The following is a 19,727-nucleotide window of genomic DNA, read 5'->3' on the forward strand; positions in this document are numbered from 1 at the left end:
ACCTCCCAAACCCGTGACCTCTACCACCTAGCAAGACAAGGGCAGCAGGCGCGTGGGAACTCCACCACCTCCAAGTTCCCCTCCAAGTCACACACCATCCTGACTTGGAAATACATCGCTGTTCCTTCGTCGCTGGGTCAAAATCCTGGAACTCCCTCCCTAACGGCACTGTGGGAGTACCTTCACCACACGGGTTGCAGGCTCACCAACACCTTCTCAAGGGCAATTCGGGATGGGCAATAAATGCTGGCCTTGCCAGCGACGCCCACATCCCAGGAACGCATCTCGGAAGAGTATCCCACCTACACTAGTGTGGTTTCCATTGTTCCAGCCCCTCTTAGTCAGATTACTAATTTATTGTCAAATTACAACTCATTTTCTGCTTTGCGCTCACATACACTAGGTGTGACCAATTCGATTCATATAGAACACTTAGCTGCTGGAGAGAAGAGACCTTTATCTACATCAAGTGCTATTGGGCCTCACTCTCCTCGGCCAAACCACCCACTACTCCAGGATCATCCTGTAGAGCAAAGATAACCCACGGCTTCTTTCCTTCACTACCAACTCTCTCCCCTCCCTCCCCCCTCTCTTCCTCCTCCCTCTCGCCTCACCTCTAACAACAAGCACGAGTAGCTTATGAACCTCTTTGTCTGTGCAGCTTCCCCCTTCCCATCGCTCACCAAGCACCGAGTCTGCAGTACCATCTACAAGATGCACTGCAGCAGCTTGCCAAGGCCCCCTGCCCTAGCCCTGAAGCCGTATCTTTCTCTAGTTTCTCCCCGTCTCTCCTCTTGCCCTCTCTGATCTCATCTAGTCAATGAGACCCACTTTCTTCTCTCTTGACCCTATTCCCACTAAACTGTTGACAAATTCCCTTCCTAGCGTCCTTGCTAGCTGATATTGTAAACAGTTCCCTCCGCTCCCCTCCCTTTCAAATCTGCCATCACCGCCTTCCTCAAAAAAGCCAGCCTCTACCCCTCAGTCTTTGCAAACTACAGCTCCATCTTCAACTTCCCTTTCCTCTCCAAAATTCTTGAATGTGTTGTCACCTCCCAAATCCGTGCCCACCTTCCCGCAACTCCATGTTTGAACCTCTCCAACATGTTTCTGCCACTGCCAGGGCACTGAAACAACCCTAATCAAAGTCACAGATCTCTATGACTGTGACCATGGTACATTTTCCCTCTCGGTCCCCTATGAGCTCTCTGCAGACTTTAATATAGTTGACTACACCATCCTCCTCCAACGCCTTCGTACTGTTGTCCAGCTGAATGGGGATTGCCCTCGCTTGGTTCCACTCTTACCTATCCTCGCACGGAAGTAGGAAGCTCAGCCAAAGCAAGGGATAGAGAAAGAGTGTGAACGAATGAATTCGTTGCTGGGAATGTGGGAGAACTGGATCAGATGTCAGGGTTGTGGGAGGAAATTAATCATATTCTAGGGTTGTGGAAGTGAGTTACTCAAAGATCAAAGGAAGAACCTGTGGGTGGGAGTGAACAGATGCCAAGAGAATGGGACCGCGGTGAAGTCAGCAGCTGTGGTCTTGATTTTACATCCCGCAGTGCAAATTGGTAGACGAATGGAAAGAGCTTTAACACGGAGAACTAATGCAATAAAAAACATAGCAAAAGGTAAAGGGGAAAATAGAGAAGGCTGAAGGAGAATGGTTAACGATACTTAAACATGTAATACATTTGGAAAGGTGGCACTGTCAATTAGCACTGCTCGCCACTGGTTATAACATAAAACACTAAATGAGAAACACTTGTCAAACCCTTCCCTTCCCATCCATGGGACAGGTACTATCTGCTCTATCATGGAATTTACCCCAACATACAGAATTTCCTGAAAGTTCTGCTCATGTGTCATCCCTCCATCTCCCCCCACCCCATACTCCAGCGGTAAAGCTTCAAAATACTTACCAACCCTTACGTCCTACGGTATATCTCCTTGACCTGTTGCTTATTCTTGGCCTGATGTTTCGATGATCCCAGCAGCCCAGGTGCAACCATGTTCTATAAATCATCTGACCCTCTCTCTCTGTCCTGGTCCCGCTAACAACAGTGACTGCACCCCAAAAGTATTTAAATGGCTATAAAGTGCTTTGGGACATCCTGAGGTCATGAAAAGAGCTATATAAATACAATTTATTTCTTTCCTTCTCCAAGTTATTTCTCTTCTTTCCAATGTATTAATGTCCTTTTGAAGACAGGTGTCTGATGCTGCCCATCAAGTGACCTCAGGAACAATCAATCCAAAGTTATCGTAGCCTGTTCCAAGTTAGAGATAAATGCTTTTGAAATTCATTCAGCCTTGCTTATAACATCTTCAAATTGATGGACGTTGTCAGTGAGAGGTTAACAACTGCACCTAAATCTTCTTACAGGTTTCTTAGCGGACATGTTTCATCGTGCACCCACATCTCTTCTTCCAATATCTATAACCTCGCGCTTATTCACATTAAAATTCCATCTGCCAGTCCTTCGCCCAATTCCTTCACTTGTCCAGCTCCCTGTGACTGCTCTCGATCTCCCTCATGGTTGTTATGCATTTTGTGTATCTTCTAAATTCCATCTCTCTCGCCCTCTCTCTGTCTCCCATGCCTCCTTTTATAATACGCAGTTGCCTCCAATGGCAAGAGTGCTTTCAATGACCACCCTACAAAGGGCCTGACTTGCTGTGGGAGGTGTTGCCCCTCACTGAGCAGAACTTCACTAGCTTCCTCTGAACTAAACCTGCCCCCGGTGGAAAGCTAACAGCTCTGGCTGGCGGAACTCACTATCGGGCCAGCCATCCTGGGTCTTGCCACCGGTGGGCAGATGTCTAAAACTTTCTGTACAGGCCAGCAATGTGAAAAAGAAAAGACTTGCATTTATATAGCGCCTTTCATGATCACCGGATGTCCCAAAGCGCTTTACAGGCAATGAAGTACTTTTTGAAGTGTAGTCACTGTTGTAATGTAGGAAACATGGCAGCCAATTTGCGCACAGCAAGCTTCCACAAACAGCAATGTGGTAACGACCAGTTAATTCATTTGTAGTGATGTTGATTGAGGGATAAATACTGGCCCAGGACACCTGGGATAACTCCCCTGCTCTTGTTCAAAAAAGTGTCATAGGATATTTTACATCCACCTGAGAAGGTAGACGGGGCCTCAGTTTAACGTCTCATCTGAAAGGTGGCACCTTCGACAGTGCAGCACTCCCTCAGTACTGCACTGGAGTGTCAGCCTAGATTTTTGTGCTCAAGTCCCTGGAGTGGGGCTTGAACCCACAACCTTCTGACTCAGAAGTGAGGGTGTTAGTAATCTGTACGGACCCTTGTGCTGGCATCAGTGAAAGTCCCAGACTAACTGGCCCAGATGTGATGTGGCTTTGAAATAACAGCGTGCACTCAAGATGTGCAATCACTTCCTGTGGGGATCATGACTTCCAGATAACTGCACAATCGGTGACCATCACAATATCAAGGAGGTGGGGTGGGGGGAGAGTGGGGGGGCAGTGATTCTGCAGAAATTACAGTGTGGCTCCTGTTGGAAGCAGCTCTATAAGATAAAAGCAACGTCAGACAGAAGGGGGTGTGTGAGGGAGCAGAGCAGAGAGAGACGGATACAAAGATACAAAGCACGGTGGCACAGTGGTTAGCACTGTTGCCTCACAGCGCCAGGGACCCGGGTTCGAATCCGGCCTCGGGTGACTGTCTGTGTGGAGTTTGCACATTCTCCCTGTGTTTGCGTGGGTTTCCTCCGGGTGCTCCGGTTTCCTCCCACAGTCCAAAGATGTGCGGGTTAGGTTGATTGGCTATGATAAAAAATTGACCCTTAGTGTTAGGGGGATTAAATACGTGGGGTTACGGGGATTGGGTGGGATATGTGTCGGTGCAGGCTCGATGGGCCGAAATGGCCTCTATCTGCACTGTGGGGTTTCTGTGATTCTGTGATCTGTGAAAGGGTTAATGAGGCAAAGCCAATCTCTCTGTCCTTTCCTATTTTTGATCAATAGGAACTGATGGAACCTTAAGGTGGACCTGTGCTTGGAACTCACTCACTGTGATCTAAACCCCTCTAACAATAAATCATCTGAGGGCCTGGATTGGATCTCTCCTGGGGGAGTGCTGCACTGTCGGAGGTGCCATCTTTCGGATGAGACGTTAAACCGACGTCTGCTCTCACAGGTGGGCCTATAAGATCCCATGGCACTATTTCGAAGAAGAGCAGGGGAGTTCTCCCCGGTGTCCTGGCCAATATTTATCCTCAATCAATATCACTAAACAGATTATCTAGTGACTACACTTCAAAAGTACTTCATTGGCTGTAAAATGCTTTGGGACATCCTGAGGTCATGAAAGGCACTATATAAATGCAAATCTTTCTTTTACATTCACCCTCGGTGAGAACTTCCACTGAGGTGAGCAGAGTGTGTGTTGCCATGATAGTAGTGTTTGGAGACAGTGGCTGCTCATTATTGTTTCATCTGGAAGAAATGTATGTAATGGCCCACAGTTCATTCAGCAATGAAGGAAAGGATATAGCGATCAGACTATCATTGGCCCACACAACGTCATTCACAGAGCCTGATCATTACATAGTGATCATGCTTTAGCCAATTCACTTTCTGCAAAGGTTAAACCTGTCGATTAAACAAACACCCAAGAGAGTTCTCCCGTCGATGGCTGTAATAAGCTCTGGAAAGAGAAAATCTTCCCATCGAGGACCCCTCTTAAAGAGGAAATCTCAACAACGGGTTTGCTGTGCTGTGCACAGTTTTGGTCTTCGTACCTAAGGAAGGATAGACTTGCCTTAGAGGCGGTGCAACAAAGGTTCACTAGATTGATTCCTATGAGGAGAGATTGAGTAGATTGGGCATATACTCTCTGGAGTTTAGAAGAATGAGAGGTGATCTCAGTGAAACATATAAGGTTCTGAAGGGGGATTGACAGGGTAGATGCTGAGAGGTTGTGTCCCCTGGCTGGAGAGTCTAGAACTAGGGGGCATAGTCTCAGGGTAAGGGGTCGGCCATTTAAGACTGAGATGAGGAGGAAATTCTTCACTCAGAGGATTGCGAATCTTTAGAATTCTCTACCCCAAAGGGCTGTGAATGCTGAATCATTGAGTATATTCAAGGCTGAGATAGATTTTGGGACTCTAGGGGAATCAAGGGATATGCAGATCGGGTGGGAAAGTGGAGTTGAGGTCAAAGATCAGCCATGATCTTATTGAATGGCGGAGCAGGCTCGAGGGGCCGTATAGCCTACTCCTGCTCTTATTTCTTATGTTCTTATGTATTAAAACTCATCTAATGGTGATCAACTTCTTTTTATCAATTTTTCTGTAAAATTAAAACAAGGGGTTAGAAATTCATCTCGGGCGGTGCCGAAAAATGGGCAGTATCGGGTTGGCCGCCCATTATACACGGCGCCTGATAGTCAGCTCTATTGCATTCAATCAATGGAACTGAATAACAGGCCCTACGTATAATGGGCGGCCGATCCGATACCGCCCGTTGTTCACCACCACCCTAGATGAATTTCTATGCCAATATGTTTTAAATATACAGGAACAGGCACAAAGTGTTGTAACTCCGCAAGCACAAAACAGAAAGGGATTCTTTTTGACTGTTTTTGGTCTTTTGCCGATTCTGAGACTTGCTCTTGTAAGGGTTAATAGCAGATGGTGCAGCTGATTGAGTTGGGGGGGGGGGGGGTCACGTGACTGGATAAGTACTGTTCTTCATGCTGACTCATGATGCTAAATTATGCAGCGACACCCTCGCAGGTTAGCTCACTCTGAACTCTTTATTAAATCACTGCACTTCATTTGATAAAGAGCTGCACACATTCACCAATCCCTGAAACATGACTGGTCTCACCCAGAGCATCCTGGAGAAATGCTTCTGTCCTTGCTCTTCAACTAGCTAAGGTGAACAGCGAAAGATGCATTTAACTGAAACTCCCCCCTCCAGTCAGCCAGTGGCTCGGTGGGCAGCACCCTCGCCTCTGAGTCAGAAGGTTGTGCGTTCAAGTCCCACCCCCAGAGACTTGAGCACAAAAATCTAGGCTGACACTCCAGTGCAGTACTGAGGGAGGGCTGCACTGCCGGAGGTGCCATCTTTCAAGTGAGAAGTTACATAGGAGCAGGAGTAGGCCATTCGGCCCCTCGAGCCTGTTCCGCCATTTAATGAGATCATGGCTGATTATCCAAATTCAATACCCTGTCCCTGCTTTCTCCCCATATCCCTTGATGCCTTAAGAAATATATCTAACTTCTTCTTGAATATATTCAATAAGTTGGCCTGAACTGCCTTCTGTGGTACAGAATTCCACAGGTTCACCACTCTCTGGGTGAAGAGATTCCCCCTCATCTCAGTCCTAAATGGCTTACCCCTTATCCTTAGACTGTGACCCCCTGGTTCTGGACTCCCCTGCCATCGGGAACATCCTTCTTGTGTCTAGTCCTGTTAGAATTTTATAAGTTTCAATGAGATCCCCTCTCATTCTTCTAAACTCCAGCGAATATAAGCCGAATCGACCCACTCTCTCTTCATACGTCATTCCTGCCATCCCAGGTATCAGTCTGGTGAATCTTCGCTGCACTCCCTCCATGGCAAGAACATCCTTCCTCAGATAAGGCAACCAAAACTGCACACAAGGTGCGGTCTCACCAAGGCCCTGTACAACTGCAGCAAGACATCCTTGTTCCTGTACTCAAACCCTCTCGCTATGAAGGCCAACATACCATTTGCCGTCTTAACCACCTGCTGCACCTGCATGCTTACCTTCAGCGACTGGTGCACAAGGACACCCAGGTCTTGTTGCACTTCCCCTTTTCCCAATCTATTGCCGTTCAGATAATAATGTCTTCCTGTTTTTGCCACCAAAGTGGATAACCTCGCATTTATCCACATTATACTGCATCTGCCCAATCACCCAACCTGTCCAAATCATACTGGAGTTTCTCTGCATCCTCCTCACAGCACACACGTCCACCCAGCTTTGTGTCGTTAACTGTGTCGTTAAATCGAGATCCCGTCTGCTCTCTCAGGTGGACGTAAAAGATCCATGCCACTATTTCAAAGAAGAGCAGGGGAGTTCTTCCCGGTGTCCTGGCCAATATTTATCCCTCAATCAACATCACTAAAACAGATTATCTGGTCATGATCACATTATCACAAGTTGTTGGAGTAGTTAGACTGCATATGCTGACACAACCAAGACAAGACAATCTGCAATCCCAATCTCATCTGCAATGTCCTCTCCTGCAACTCGCTCTGAAGGTGTAATTACAGTGTGATAAGTTTACATAGCAGCTTGTATTATAAATGTGGACTCACAATGGAAATGGTTGACAGGAAATGTGCACAGACATAAGGGGGGAAGAATTCGGTTGGTTTGCACCTCCCGTTAGCGCCCGCAGATCGTGACGTCAGTCGAGCCCCGGACATTGAGTCTTACCGCCTGCCGCTAGTAACGACAGGTTGAGGGGAGCGTTTTGCAGCTGGGAAAGGACTGGGGGAGTGCTATTTAAAGGCGACCACTTCCTGCCTTTTTTTGTTGGCGAAAGTTTTGCACCACGCATTCTGCGTGAGAGAGAGAGACTGCAGGAGATATTCAAAGCTGTGTTGAGGAGTTTTGGGTACTGAGCAGCACTTTGCAGGTTCTTTTTGATTTGGTCTTCCTTGCATTGATTTAGAAGAGTCTATGGGGGCTGCACTCTGAGCTCTTTCCCGAAGCCTCTCCATTGTTCTTTCCAACAGATTTGATGTACAGGTCTCTCCAGGCCGAGATTCAAGGCTGCAATGAGCAGGATGTGGATGGAGAGCAAGATCGACCCTCCCCTTTAAGAACTGGCCGGCGCCAGTGTGTCTGTGTTCCATTGCTGACTGACACCACATAAGCTTCACCGGCGATCTGAGGTAGCGCCTCACTCCTGGGTGTTAGCGCCTTAAGAGAGGTGTGTAGTGCCTGATTTAGCGCTCCAATCACCTCCAGGGGCGATAGAAGCCAATTTTGCAGTCGGAGGCGATAATTAGCGCCAGGCGCTAAACTTTGCGCCCGGCCGATAATCGCACCCCAAAGGGAGCGATACTGAATTTCACCCCCAAGATGTTTAATGTGTTACTAATAGAGCTAGATAAATAATAGATGATATTATCCTAACTCGCACTGAGTCCCGTTCACCCATCACCCCTGTGCTCGCTGACCTACATTGGCGCCCGGTCCACCAATGCTTCAATTTTAACATTCTCATCCTTGTTTTCAAATCCCTCCATGGCCTCGCCCCTCCCTATCTCTGTAACCTCCTCCAGCCCCACAACCCTCCGAGATATCTGCGCTCTTCCAATTCTGGCCTCTTGCGCATCCCCAATTTTCATCACTGCACGATCGGTGGCTGTGCCTTCAGCTGCCAAGGCCCTAAGTTCTGGAATTCCCTCCCTAAATCTCCGCCTCTCTACCTCTCTCTCCTCCTTTGAGACGCTCCTTAGTACCTACCTATTTGATCAAGCTTTTGGTCATCTGTCCTAATATCTCCTTTTGTGGCTCAGTGTCAAATTTTGTTTGATAACACTCCTGTGAAACGCCTTGGGATGTTTTACTACATCAAAAGTGCTATATAAATACAAGATGTTGTTGTTATCAAGTCAAATATTACATAAAAATAAAAACAGAATGGCCTAGAAATTCAGTTAGGGGCGCCCAGCTCGCCTGGGCGCCGGAATTACCGCTGCGCGCGAAGCCACTTGCACCAGCAGGAAATTCAGTTTCAGCGCCCCAAGTGGAAGCCGGCCGCTAAACAAGGGTTTCGGCGCCCCGCTTGGGGCGCTGAAACTGAATATCGGCGTCTAAAGTGCCGCCGCGCCACCCGCTGCGGCACGGCAGCCTGGGGTACTGCAGGCCTCCCTCTCATTCTTAAGGGGGAGGTGCCTGCAACAGCGCGATCCCCACTCGCGAGTGCCGGCAAATGAGCCCGGCACCAAGGAGAAGTGCCGGGCTCTCTGGAAACAGCCGGCAATGCCGCGGGGGGGGGGGGGTGTAGGAGGCCGGGGAAGGAGGTGCGGGCAGGCGGCCGCCGAAAAAGCGGCCGGCCGCACCTCCACCTTAACTCGCCCCACTACCGGCACAGGTAGGCCCCGTGTACCGGTCGCTGTTTGCGGCCGGCGCGGGGGAGGCGGGAGCAACCAAATATGGCCAGCGGGGCGATAGCGGGGCGATAGCGGGGCGCTGCGCACACCGATGATGTCATCGGTGGCGGCGCAGCGCTAATGGCTAACGCCGCCATTAGCGCCCCGCTAAATATCGCGGTAGGTTTGCACAGTGGCGCAAAAGCCCTCTTTGGGCGCAAACTGGTGGCGCAGGCCACGGAATTTCTAGGCCAATATGTCTTTAAAATGGGTCTGAATTACTTCTGCACCCCCCCCCCCCGGTCCAATTATGTCCCGCCCTCTAACCCCACTTCGACTACACTTGGCTGTGTCTCCCTGTGTACAATGTTATGGGAAAGCTCCCATTAAAAAAAAATACATTTTTTTGAATTGATCATTTTCTGTCCCAGTTTTTGACTCTGCCCGTGTTCTGTATCAACCTCTGACCTTTGATTGAACACGTGCTACTTGATCCCAAACATCTCCTGATGCGTTTCAAGCTGACTTGTGAAAAGCACTGGGAGCTGCCTGGGCTAATGTGCTCCGTGTAAGCATTATTTAGTGTGGCAGATTGTCAGGGATATAATCACAGAATTAGCAAACAATGTGCAGTGCTCCCCTGAGCCTCACGATTAAATGCAGACACTAAAATTTAAATCTTTTTGCATCGTTTTTATAACAATCGCTCAAATCCCAGATATTTTCAAGATGATGAGAGGTTTTGATAGAGTGGAGAGAGAAAAACGATTCCCTCTGGTGAGCGGGTCAATAACCACAGGTCACAGATTCAAAATCATTGGAGAAAGATCTAGAGGGGAGATGAAGAGCAATTTTTCACTCAGAGAGTTGTCAGGATCGGGAACGCTCGACCTGAAAAGGTGGTGGAAGCTGATTCCATAAATAATTTTAAAAGGGAGTTGGACGGGTTCTTGAGGATGAGGAACTCACAGGGTTACGGACATAAAACGGGAAAGTGGGACTAAGCACGGCTGCTCCTTCAAAGAGCCAGCACAAGCACGATGGGCTGAATGGCCCCCTTCTGTGCTGCAAGTTTCTATATACAACAACAGACATCCAGAAAGCAATTCCATTTGCTGTGTTCTCATGGTAACCTTAGAGAGAAAACATAATTGATCTCACAAGAGATAGGATACTCCACGTAATTGGTTTTTAGTTTCATTTTTCTGTATTTCATTTGTTGTGTACATGGCACTGATCAAATTCAAAGATGTTGGTGCTGGTGAATGGAACACTTCTCACTTCAAGCACCCAGTGGTGTGATTGGAACTGCTGAACAATTAAATTGCTAAAGAATAAAATGAATATATTGGTGGGTGGTGGAAAATTGACACATTATTTTTTTTCAAACACTCCCAGGGCAGGTACAGCACGGGTTAGATACAGAGTAAAGCTCCCTCTACACTGCCCCATCAAACACTCCCAGGGCAGGTACAGCACAGGTCAGATTCCAGAGATGAGGGGTTTGACATATGAGGAAAGGTTGAGTAGGTTGGGACTCTACTCATTGGAGTTCAGAAGAATGAGAGGCGATCTTATCGAAACATATAAGATTGTGAGGGGGCTTGATCGGGTGGATGCGGTGAGGATGTTTCCACTGATGGGTGAGATTAGAACTAGGGGGCATAATCTTAGAATAAGGGGCTGCCCTTTCAAAACTGAGATGAGGAGAAACTTCTTCACTCAGAGGGTAGTAAATCTATGGAATTTGCTACCTCAGAGAGCTGTGGAAGTTGTAACATTAAATAAATTTAAAATGGAGATAGACATTTTCCTAGCAGATAAGGGAATTAGGGGTTACGGGGAGAGGGCAGGGAAGTGGACGTGAGTCTAGATTCAGATCAGCCATGATCCTATTGAATGGCGGAGCAGGCCCGAGGGGCCATATGGCCTACTCCTGCTCCTATTTCTTATGTTCTTATGTTCTTAAAGCTCCCTCTGCACTGTACCATCAAACACTCCCAGGGCAGGTACAGCATGGGTTAGATACAGAGCAAAGCTCCTTCTACACTGTCCCATCAAACACTCCCAGGGCAGGTACAGCACGGGTTAGATACAGAGTAAAGCTCCCTCTACACTGTCCCATCAAACACTCCCAGGGCAGGTACAGCACGGGTTAGATACAGAGTAAAGCTCCCTCTACACTGTCCCATCAAACACTCCCAGGGCAGGTACAGCACGGGTTAGAGAGTAAAGCTCCCTCTACACTGTCCCATCAAACACTCCCAGGGCAGGTACAGCACGGGTTAGATACAGAGTAAAGCTCCCTCTACACTGTCCCATCAAACACTCCCAGGGCAGGTACAGCACGGGTTAGATACAGAGTAAAGCTCTCTCTACACTATCCCATCAAACACTCCCAGGGCAGGTACAGCACGGGTTAGATACAGAGTAAAGCTCCCTCTACACTGTCCCATCAAACACTCCCAGGGCAGGTACAGCACGGGTTAGAGAGTAAAGCTCCCTCTACACTGTCCCATCAAACACTCCCAGGGCAGGTACAGCACGGGTTAGATACAGAGTAAAGCTCCCTCTACACTGTCCCAATAAACACTCCCAGGGCAGGTACAGCATGGGCTAAATATAGAATAAAGCTTCCTCTATGCTATGCAATAAAGAGCAACACAATTAGATGCAGAATGAAGCTCCCTTTAGTTTCCCCCAACTATATGGTTCAGCCCTAACTTCAGAAGAGCACCCACTGCACCAGTCTGGCATTCTCCATTCCCTACGCCAGCTATCTGGCGGCTTCTCAGAGTAAATTTGCCAATTTAGTGCTGAATAAGAGCAATTTTGCTGTGGGACAAGGCCATTAAACAACGGGATGAGACTTCTGCAATCTCATTTCACATAGGAACCCTACAGCCAGCAGAAAGCTGACAATCTCATCCAGTTAACCTCGCCTGGAATGCTCCTTATTTGAACTGTATAATTCACTTCGTTTTTGCTGAACTTTAATCATCCTTGTGCCCAAACATCATTCAATGAGGAGGAATGGACAGATCATTCTAGTCCTGCCACCACCTCTACGTTTACATTCACTTCCTACCCAGTTGGGTTATTTCTCACTTTGCAAGCTTAAATGAAATAACATTGTGAGACTTGTCATCTGCAAACTAGATTGACCATACCTGACTGTTGAAGTGTGTTAGTAATGGGACACACACTGCTTCTTTAAGGCAGGACTAGGGCTGGAATCAGAGTTTGGGTTCTGATTTTTACTATGCTGCTGCTGAAACGTCACTGAAAACCTTAGTAACTAATGTAATCACATGGGCCACAGGAGGAAGGGAACAGAAAGCAGATTTTGGTGACCGGTTTACGTCTTAGAAATTTCCAGACAAACCCCTTAAAAACTGGTCGAGCCCAGTCCAAAGGTAGGTCCCTGCCATTCCTATTTGTAAATGTAGTGAATGTAGCACCAAGAATTGGGTGCAGCAGAGTTGAGCAAAATGTGTCCCTCAGTGCTGGTCTTCCAGCTCTCAAAGTCCAGGTACCTCTTTGAGCTGATAGTTCTTCCTGGTTGGTTTGTCCTTGTTGAGTTTGGGGCTAGATGATTTGGAGAGGGCAGTTCTTAGCGCTGTTGCTGTTATTGTTGGATATGTTCTAAATCAGAACACCAAGATTTGTTGGTGTCTGCAACTTGAGATATATGCAAATTAACGGGAACATGGATTTAAGTTGAGTGTATTCAAGGCTGAGATAGATTTCTGGACTCTACAGGAATCAAGGGATATGGGGATCGGGCGGGAAAGTGGAGTTGAGGTCGAAGATCAGCCATGATCTGATTGAATGGGCTCGAGTGGCTGTATGGCCTACTCCTGCTCCTATGTTCTCATGTTAACCATTTTATATACCTCTCCAGAGGCATATGATCTGTACCTGTGTGTCCCACGAAGAGAAAAAGCTTAGACACTTTTGCAGTACAGTAACAGCACTGGGTGGGAGGGAGTTCTCTAGTACCAGGTATAACCTTTATTGTGGTGATGATGAAATTATTTCTAATTGATTGGCGGGGGTGAGGGGGAGGGCAGCCAGTTATTTTGGTACCTTTCTCCCCTTGGTTTAGTATTTCCCTTTTACTTGTCTCGCTGGCCTTGACGCCTGCTTTCAAGACAGTGGGATCATACTCTGCTCCAAGACCATTTTCAATGACCCTTGGGGTGGCAAAGGCCGTGCAAATATGATCACCCCACCCGTCCCCCACTGCTGGCAGATGCCGCAGTCTCTGCTTCATAGCTCCCCATCTGGCTTAGATTGGGAGCAGGACTCAAGCCTGTGTTCATCGGTGCCACTGTGCTTTCTCACCCTTGGCAAATGAACTCTCCCAAGGGCTCAGCTGGTGAAACCAGTGCCCAGTGTGTAACTGGCATGGGAAGGCCACAGCTTTGGTCTCTGAATGTGCTGTTTTGCTGATCTCGGCTGGAGGTGTTGGGGGTGGGGGGGGGCGGGGGGTTACATTTGGCCTTGGGGCCCTGGGCTAAAACCCAGTCAGATTCCCTGCTCCTAATCAGTAAGCATTGACCGCTATTGAAAAGTGTGCGTGCAGTTGCGAGAATTTTCCTGAAATTATCAAGTTGCCAGCACTCGCTGTTTCGTCTCACACGTGGAGCAGGATGCTTGGGGCTGGATGTTGGCCAGTCCCATGGAACTGTATCCCAGCAAAAGTTGGGGCCATCAGAAGAGGAGGAAGATGGAGGGCAAATTGGAAGCTGGGGCAAGTGCCTGTCTAAAATTTGACTTGATTTGTGAGTAACTGGGAGCAGAGTGGTACAAAAGCTTGCAGGAGCTCCTCCGCTGTGTCCAAGATTAACGGGAGTTAACGAAATCCATGGATACTGTGGATTTTAATTTTGTGGAGGACCTAGAATTGTTGCAGTTTGAATTTGTGACTCCTGGTACTCAACTCTGATTGGCTAATAACATGTTACCCGGGCAGTGTTCCAATGACTCTGCCAGTGCCAACATCCTTACAGCAGTAGGTGGTGGCTCATGTGCCTTACCAGTGAAAGAAAACAGTAAGCAGATGTCAGCTGTTCCATTGCAGGAGTAGAGAGAAGATTGGAGACTGTGTCACTCGGGGTATTATCACACATGTGTTTTTATATTGCCCAATTTTTTTCCCTCTTGTTTAAGGAGAGTAACTCTTCCCCTTTTTGCTTTTAACTCAGGCGGTGCTGGCGCAGGGCTCTGCTGTGTAGCACTGAGACTAAGCTCCTTAATGGAGTGTAAAGGCCTCAAACTGGCTCCCTTGCATCAGCCCTGGCTCACTGGGTAGCACTCTTGCTTCCGAGTCAGAAGGTCATGGGTTCAAGCCCCACTCCAGAGACTTTAGCACCTAATCTAGGCTTACACTCCAGTGCAGTACTGAGGGAGCTCTGCACTGTCAGAGGTGCTGTCTTTCGGATGAGACGTTAAACCAAGGCCTTGTCTGCCCTCTCGGGTGGATGTAAAAGCTCCCATGGCAGTATTTGAAGAGCAATAGGGGAGTTCTCCCCGGAGTCCTGGCCAATATTTATCCCCTGACAAACACCTAAAAAACCAGATTATCTGGTCATTTATTTCATTGCTGTTTGTGGGAGCTTGCTGTGCGCAAATTGGCTGCCACGTTTCCTACAACAGTGACTATACTTCAAAAGTACTTCATTGGCTGTAAAGCACTTTAGGTCATCCTGAGGTCATGAAAGTCGCTATATAAATGCAAATGTTTCTTTCTTTACTCAATGATGCACCTGTACATCCACAATGTGGTCAGTTCGCAGAGTGTTTATACTGAGGGGTGCAGTCAGCGGAGAGAAACCTTCCTCTCTCCTGTCAGCCACACTCCTGTAATATAAAATTGTTTGTTACTGACCGACTGGAAAGTGATATTAGGCAAGGACTGGGAAAGGGTACCCTGCTCATTCTCCTGAGCAGGGAATGCTCTGAGCTCTGGAGAGACTGTAAGTGTGACTATCTTTGGTGTGATTATGGCTTCATTACGTTTCACAATTTCAGTCAGAAACGCAGACTTTAAAGCTCTTCAAACCTCACATCCTCTCCGTCACTGCTGACTTACACCTGTGCAACATTGCCTGCCTCCATTTCTCCTTCATTGCCCACTGCTGCTGAAACCATTCCCCACCCTTTCCTCACCTCTAAATTCAATATATCCAACGTGCTCTTGGTTGAACTTCCATCCTTCAACCTCCATAAACCTCAACTATTTCAAAACTCAGTTGCCTGTATCTTGTCCTGCTCGCCTACCACTCCCATCCTTCCAGTCCCTCAAAGCAGTGAATTTAAGATCCATGTACTCATCTTCAAATCCCTCCATGGCCTCATCCACTCCTATCTCTGCACCCTCCTCCAGCCTTACATTCCCCCTCGCCTCTAGCCGTTGATGCTTCCTCCCCTCCCTTTGGCACGTCTTTGGAGGCAGAACCTTCAGCTGCCTGGGCCATACTCTTTGGGACTCACTCCCTAAACCTCTCTGCCTCCCTACTGCTCTCTCCCTCTTTAAAAACCCTTCTTAAACCAACCCTTTTGACCAAGCTTTCAGACACTATCCTAACATATGGGCTGTGTCTGCTTCTTTATTCCTTTTATCTATTTTCCCCGCTCTGTAAAACCTTGGGCTATGTTAAAGTCACCATATCAATAGAAGTTGTTGTTGTTCCGTCTCCAGACCAGTCCTCCGACGCCCAGACAGAAAACAATCCAGAAAAGACCAGTTTATTCTTGTCAGGACGAATGCTGTTAGTGACTTCCATATCCCATGCTGGGGTTCCCACGGTAACAGAAAAACCATTACAGCCAGAAAAGAACTCTGGGCCATTCCAATAATATTTGTCGTGAGAATAGAACGTGGGTAGTGTGGGGAGCGGCTGCGGTTAGTGAGCGGGCAGGGTCCGACACAAATCTCAATTTACACTGACAAACATCTGATTCAACATGGGCCAGAGAGCCAGCAGTGAGGTGAATGTCCCGCACAATGCTTCATTCAACCATTTTATCGTCACTAACACAGATCTGGTTTTATCTGATTGTGGATGAATCTAAGCTGTGTTTGTGTTAAGTGTGCTACACCACATAATACTGGTGCAACTGGTGCGTGTTTAATGAAGGAATTGAAGGATAAACTTCCCCCAAATCTGGGTCTTAAACAGTTCAACTGGTGGTGCTCATATATGTGTGTGGGTACCAGAGTTTGTTAGTATGTGTATCAGTGTGTTAACGTGTGTGTACCAGAGTGTCTTAGAATGTGTGTATGTGTCAGTGTGTGTCTGTGTATGAGTGTTAGCATGTGTGTGTGTCAGAGTGGTAGCGTGTGTATCAGTCTGTTAGCATGTATTAGCATGTGCGTATATGCATGTGTGTCAGTGTGTTGGTGTGTGTGTATAGATGACTGACACAGCAACAAGGCTGTTGATGATCATAGAACATCCTTAAAATCACATGTCGTATCTTGGAACATAAAGTATTCTGCCAGCTACAGAATCACATGGCACTGTTGTAGCCACGGCCCTTTGGGCCAATAAACCAATCTGTCTGCCCATCTTCCTGGAGATTTCCCCCCTTTCTCTCCCTTTTCATTGACTCTTTGTTGGGGGCACAGTTCCTCAGGGGCCTTTGCCTCATCCTAGTGACCATTCTATGACTTTAAGCCCAGGCAGATTCTTCTACTGTGGGGGCATCACCCAACATCCACAATATGTGTATCTCCCAGTAGGGTCACTGGATAGTGATCAGGTATGGCTGACTCCACCCCCCCCCCCCAACCACCACCACAGGGGTGCTGAGGCTAACTCCATGCAGCTAGCCCAGCTCGGCACAGATAGGCGCCCTCTGGTATATATGGTTTCCTCTACACAGACCGATGCCTTTACCCACTAAACTATTGCGGGAACGTTGCTGCGAGAATTAATAGCTCAGGGCACTAATGGAGGTGATGGTGGGAACATGTGGCACAGACTGCGAAATCCGACACTCCTATTACTCCCATCAGATCCCAGAACTGGAGAGAGGAATGGAGGCAGGGCCTTGGGGTGGTGCAGGAGGCTACTTAACCCGTATTGGTATCCAACCCAGGCAGATTGGATGAACGTCCCTTCTTCCCTGCTGACTGTGAAGTTCCCAGGTGAGGTGATTTTGGACAGTCTCTGCCTGGTGCTGAATCTTCCCTTATCTCAGACAGTTGCCTATTAGACGTTAAAAGCATGTGCCCCCTTAAAGGGACACAGCCAATAAAAACTGTGACTCTGAAATAACAACAGAAAACGCTGGAAAAACTCAGCAGGCCAGGCAGCATCCGTGGAGAGAGAGACGGAGTTAACGTTTCTGGTCTGGGCTGCCTGGTGTTGAGTGGGCACAGATCTGACAGTAATCGGCGTTGTCAGTCTAAGTGAGAGAGGCTGGTGCAGGGATTTTAAAAATGTCACGATGGTGCAGAGGGGAAAGTCTCTACTGAGAATCACAGAAACCCCACAGTGCAGATAGAGGCCATTTCGGCCCATCGAGCCTGCACCGACACATATCCCACCCGATCCCCGAAACCAACACATATCCCACCCTATCCCCACGTATTTAATCCCCCTAACACTAAGGGTCAATTTATCATAGCCAATCAACCTAACCCACACATCTTTGGACTGTGGGAGGAAACCAGAGCACCCGGAGGAAACTTTCCCACGCAAACACGGGGAGAATGTGCAAACTCCACACAGTCACCCGAGGCCGGATTCGAACCCGGGTCCCTGGCGCTGTGAGGCAACAATGCTAACCACTATGCCACCGTGCTGCGGAGTGCTGGTTCGGGTTTAGTTGGGGCAGAGCGGGTTGGGGGGGGGGGGGGAGGGAGCAGTCTGCTGAATCTGATACTCCCTACACAGTTATTCCCGCCTCGAGAAGTACAGAAGCAGCCACAAAAATATGATCAATTGATGAAATATGGAAAGGACAATTCTAATCTACGTGCAGCAGGAACCGACCGCTACAATTATTCCGGTCTGGGTTTTAATGAATTTTATTCATTTCAGACACCCTCCCTGATCGAAGTCGAACCGGACCTTTCCCAGATTGTGTGTGTGTGTGTGCAGACCTATTGCAAAGGAGCAAGGATTAAACCCTGAGTAGGTGGGGCGGCTCACACCTTGCGAGTGTGGATCCAGGGAGAGACCACCCCACCGCGCCGCTCTCTGTCCATGGTCCTGACTCGGTCCATCACCCTCTCTCTGGCCAGCGCTAGGAGCTGGACCTGTACACGGGGGTGGGGGTCCGTCCACCAGCAGACAGACGATGCCCGTCTGCTGCATTTACAGGAGCCACAATGTGTTGGGATTTGCCCCGTTCCATCCGCTCCCCCAGTCTAACATGAGACGCTGGCTGACTGTACAGAAATGTCTTGTGTGTCGCTGTATTGCAGATGGACCCCACTCCTCAGCCTCCTCCTCCTAAAGAGACTGAGCAGAAGGCACTGGGTGTTCAATTGCATAACAACCCTGGTCCCCCGACTTCCTTCCCACCCTGGAATTAATTCATCCATTCAATCTTCTGGAAAGGAAAGTCTACAATGCACCTACCTGGGATTGTGGCTTCTCAATCCTTCGATGGAAGCGGTCGGCAAAAATCTCGGCGATTTCAGCTTGGCGTTAAGTTGCAATGCTATATTTATTTGGGGGGAGGGGGTTTGCAATGGCCGGGTTTATTCCAGCTGCATCTTCTCCCTTCGCCTCAGACACTGGTCTGTTCTCGGAGGAGCTGCCTCCCAGCAACAGCTGATCTTACGTCAAATCGCTGCATAATCCACACTCGTGCCGTCTCCAGGGAGTCTTTAGCACTCCAAGTCCACCCCCCGGTTAAAAGCGACACACCATCCCCAGACTCTGCCTGTCCCTGTTCGTGCAGGCTGTGTGAAACAAACTAAAGAGCTAATTAGCTCTTTTAACAGTTACGACAGGAGTGTGGGCATCAAGAGGCAGTAAAGGTGCCAGGAGTATTTATAAATTGTTCTCCCTCTTGCTATGTCTCTATCTTGAACTTCGTCACCCAACACCATTAGACTGCTGGGCAATCACGTACCCGGGCACAGGGCTGAGCAGGCTGGGGCTCTCTTCTCTAGAAAGGAGAAGACTAAGAGGTCTTTAAAATTAGGATAGGGTGGACTTGGAGAAACTGTTTCCACTTGTGGGTGAGTCCAGAAGAGGGGCCATGAATATAAGATAGCCGCTAACAGATCAAGTAAAGAATTTAGGAGGAATTTCTTTACACAGAGTGTTGAGAATGTGGAACCCACTGTCGCATGGAATGGTTGAAGCAGAGAGCAGAGGCTTGATGCATTCATGGGGGAGAAGGGAATGGAGGGATAAGGGGGCAGAGTGGGCAGAAGTAATTGGAATGGGAGGCGGCTCATGTATAAACACCAACATAGGCCAGTTGGGCCAAATGGCCGGTTTCTGTGCTGCAGATTCCAGGTATTTATATGGACAACCACTATGTAACATGGACAAGCACTATTCCACCAGGGAAGCCAGGCACACAAGAAGGAATCGAGACCCCCTGAAAACTGCACACATAGGGCAACCAGCACAG

General features: G+C 48.2%; 1 protein-coding gene across 2 annotated transcripts in view; it reads right to left on the reverse strand.

Moving 5' to 3' along the window:
• The window catches only part of LOC147098058 (phytanoyl-CoA hydroxylase-interacting protein-like), a 170,011-nt gene extending 151,107 nt beyond the window's left edge, over window positions 1–18,904 (reverse strand). The window contains exon 1 of one of the 2 annotated variants that reach the window (XM_085970855.1): window positions 18,719–18,904. The gene's annotated coding sequence lies outside the window, so the exon portion shown is untranslated. The remainder of the gene's footprint in view (window positions 1–18,718) is intronic. The other variant, XM_085970853.1, reaches the window with a different exon arrangement.
• Between the last annotated feature and the right edge of the window lie 823 nt (window positions 18,905–19,727).

This window comes from Somniosus microcephalus, chromosome 30 (genome assembly GCF_052327205.1).
Source record: "Somniosus microcephalus isolate GS21.2 chromosome 30, FLI_Smic_1.0, whole genome shotgun sequence".
In the NCBI taxonomy this organism is placed as follows: Eukaryota; Metazoa; Chordata; class Chondrichthyes; order Squaliformes; family Somniosidae; genus Somniosus; species Somniosus microcephalus.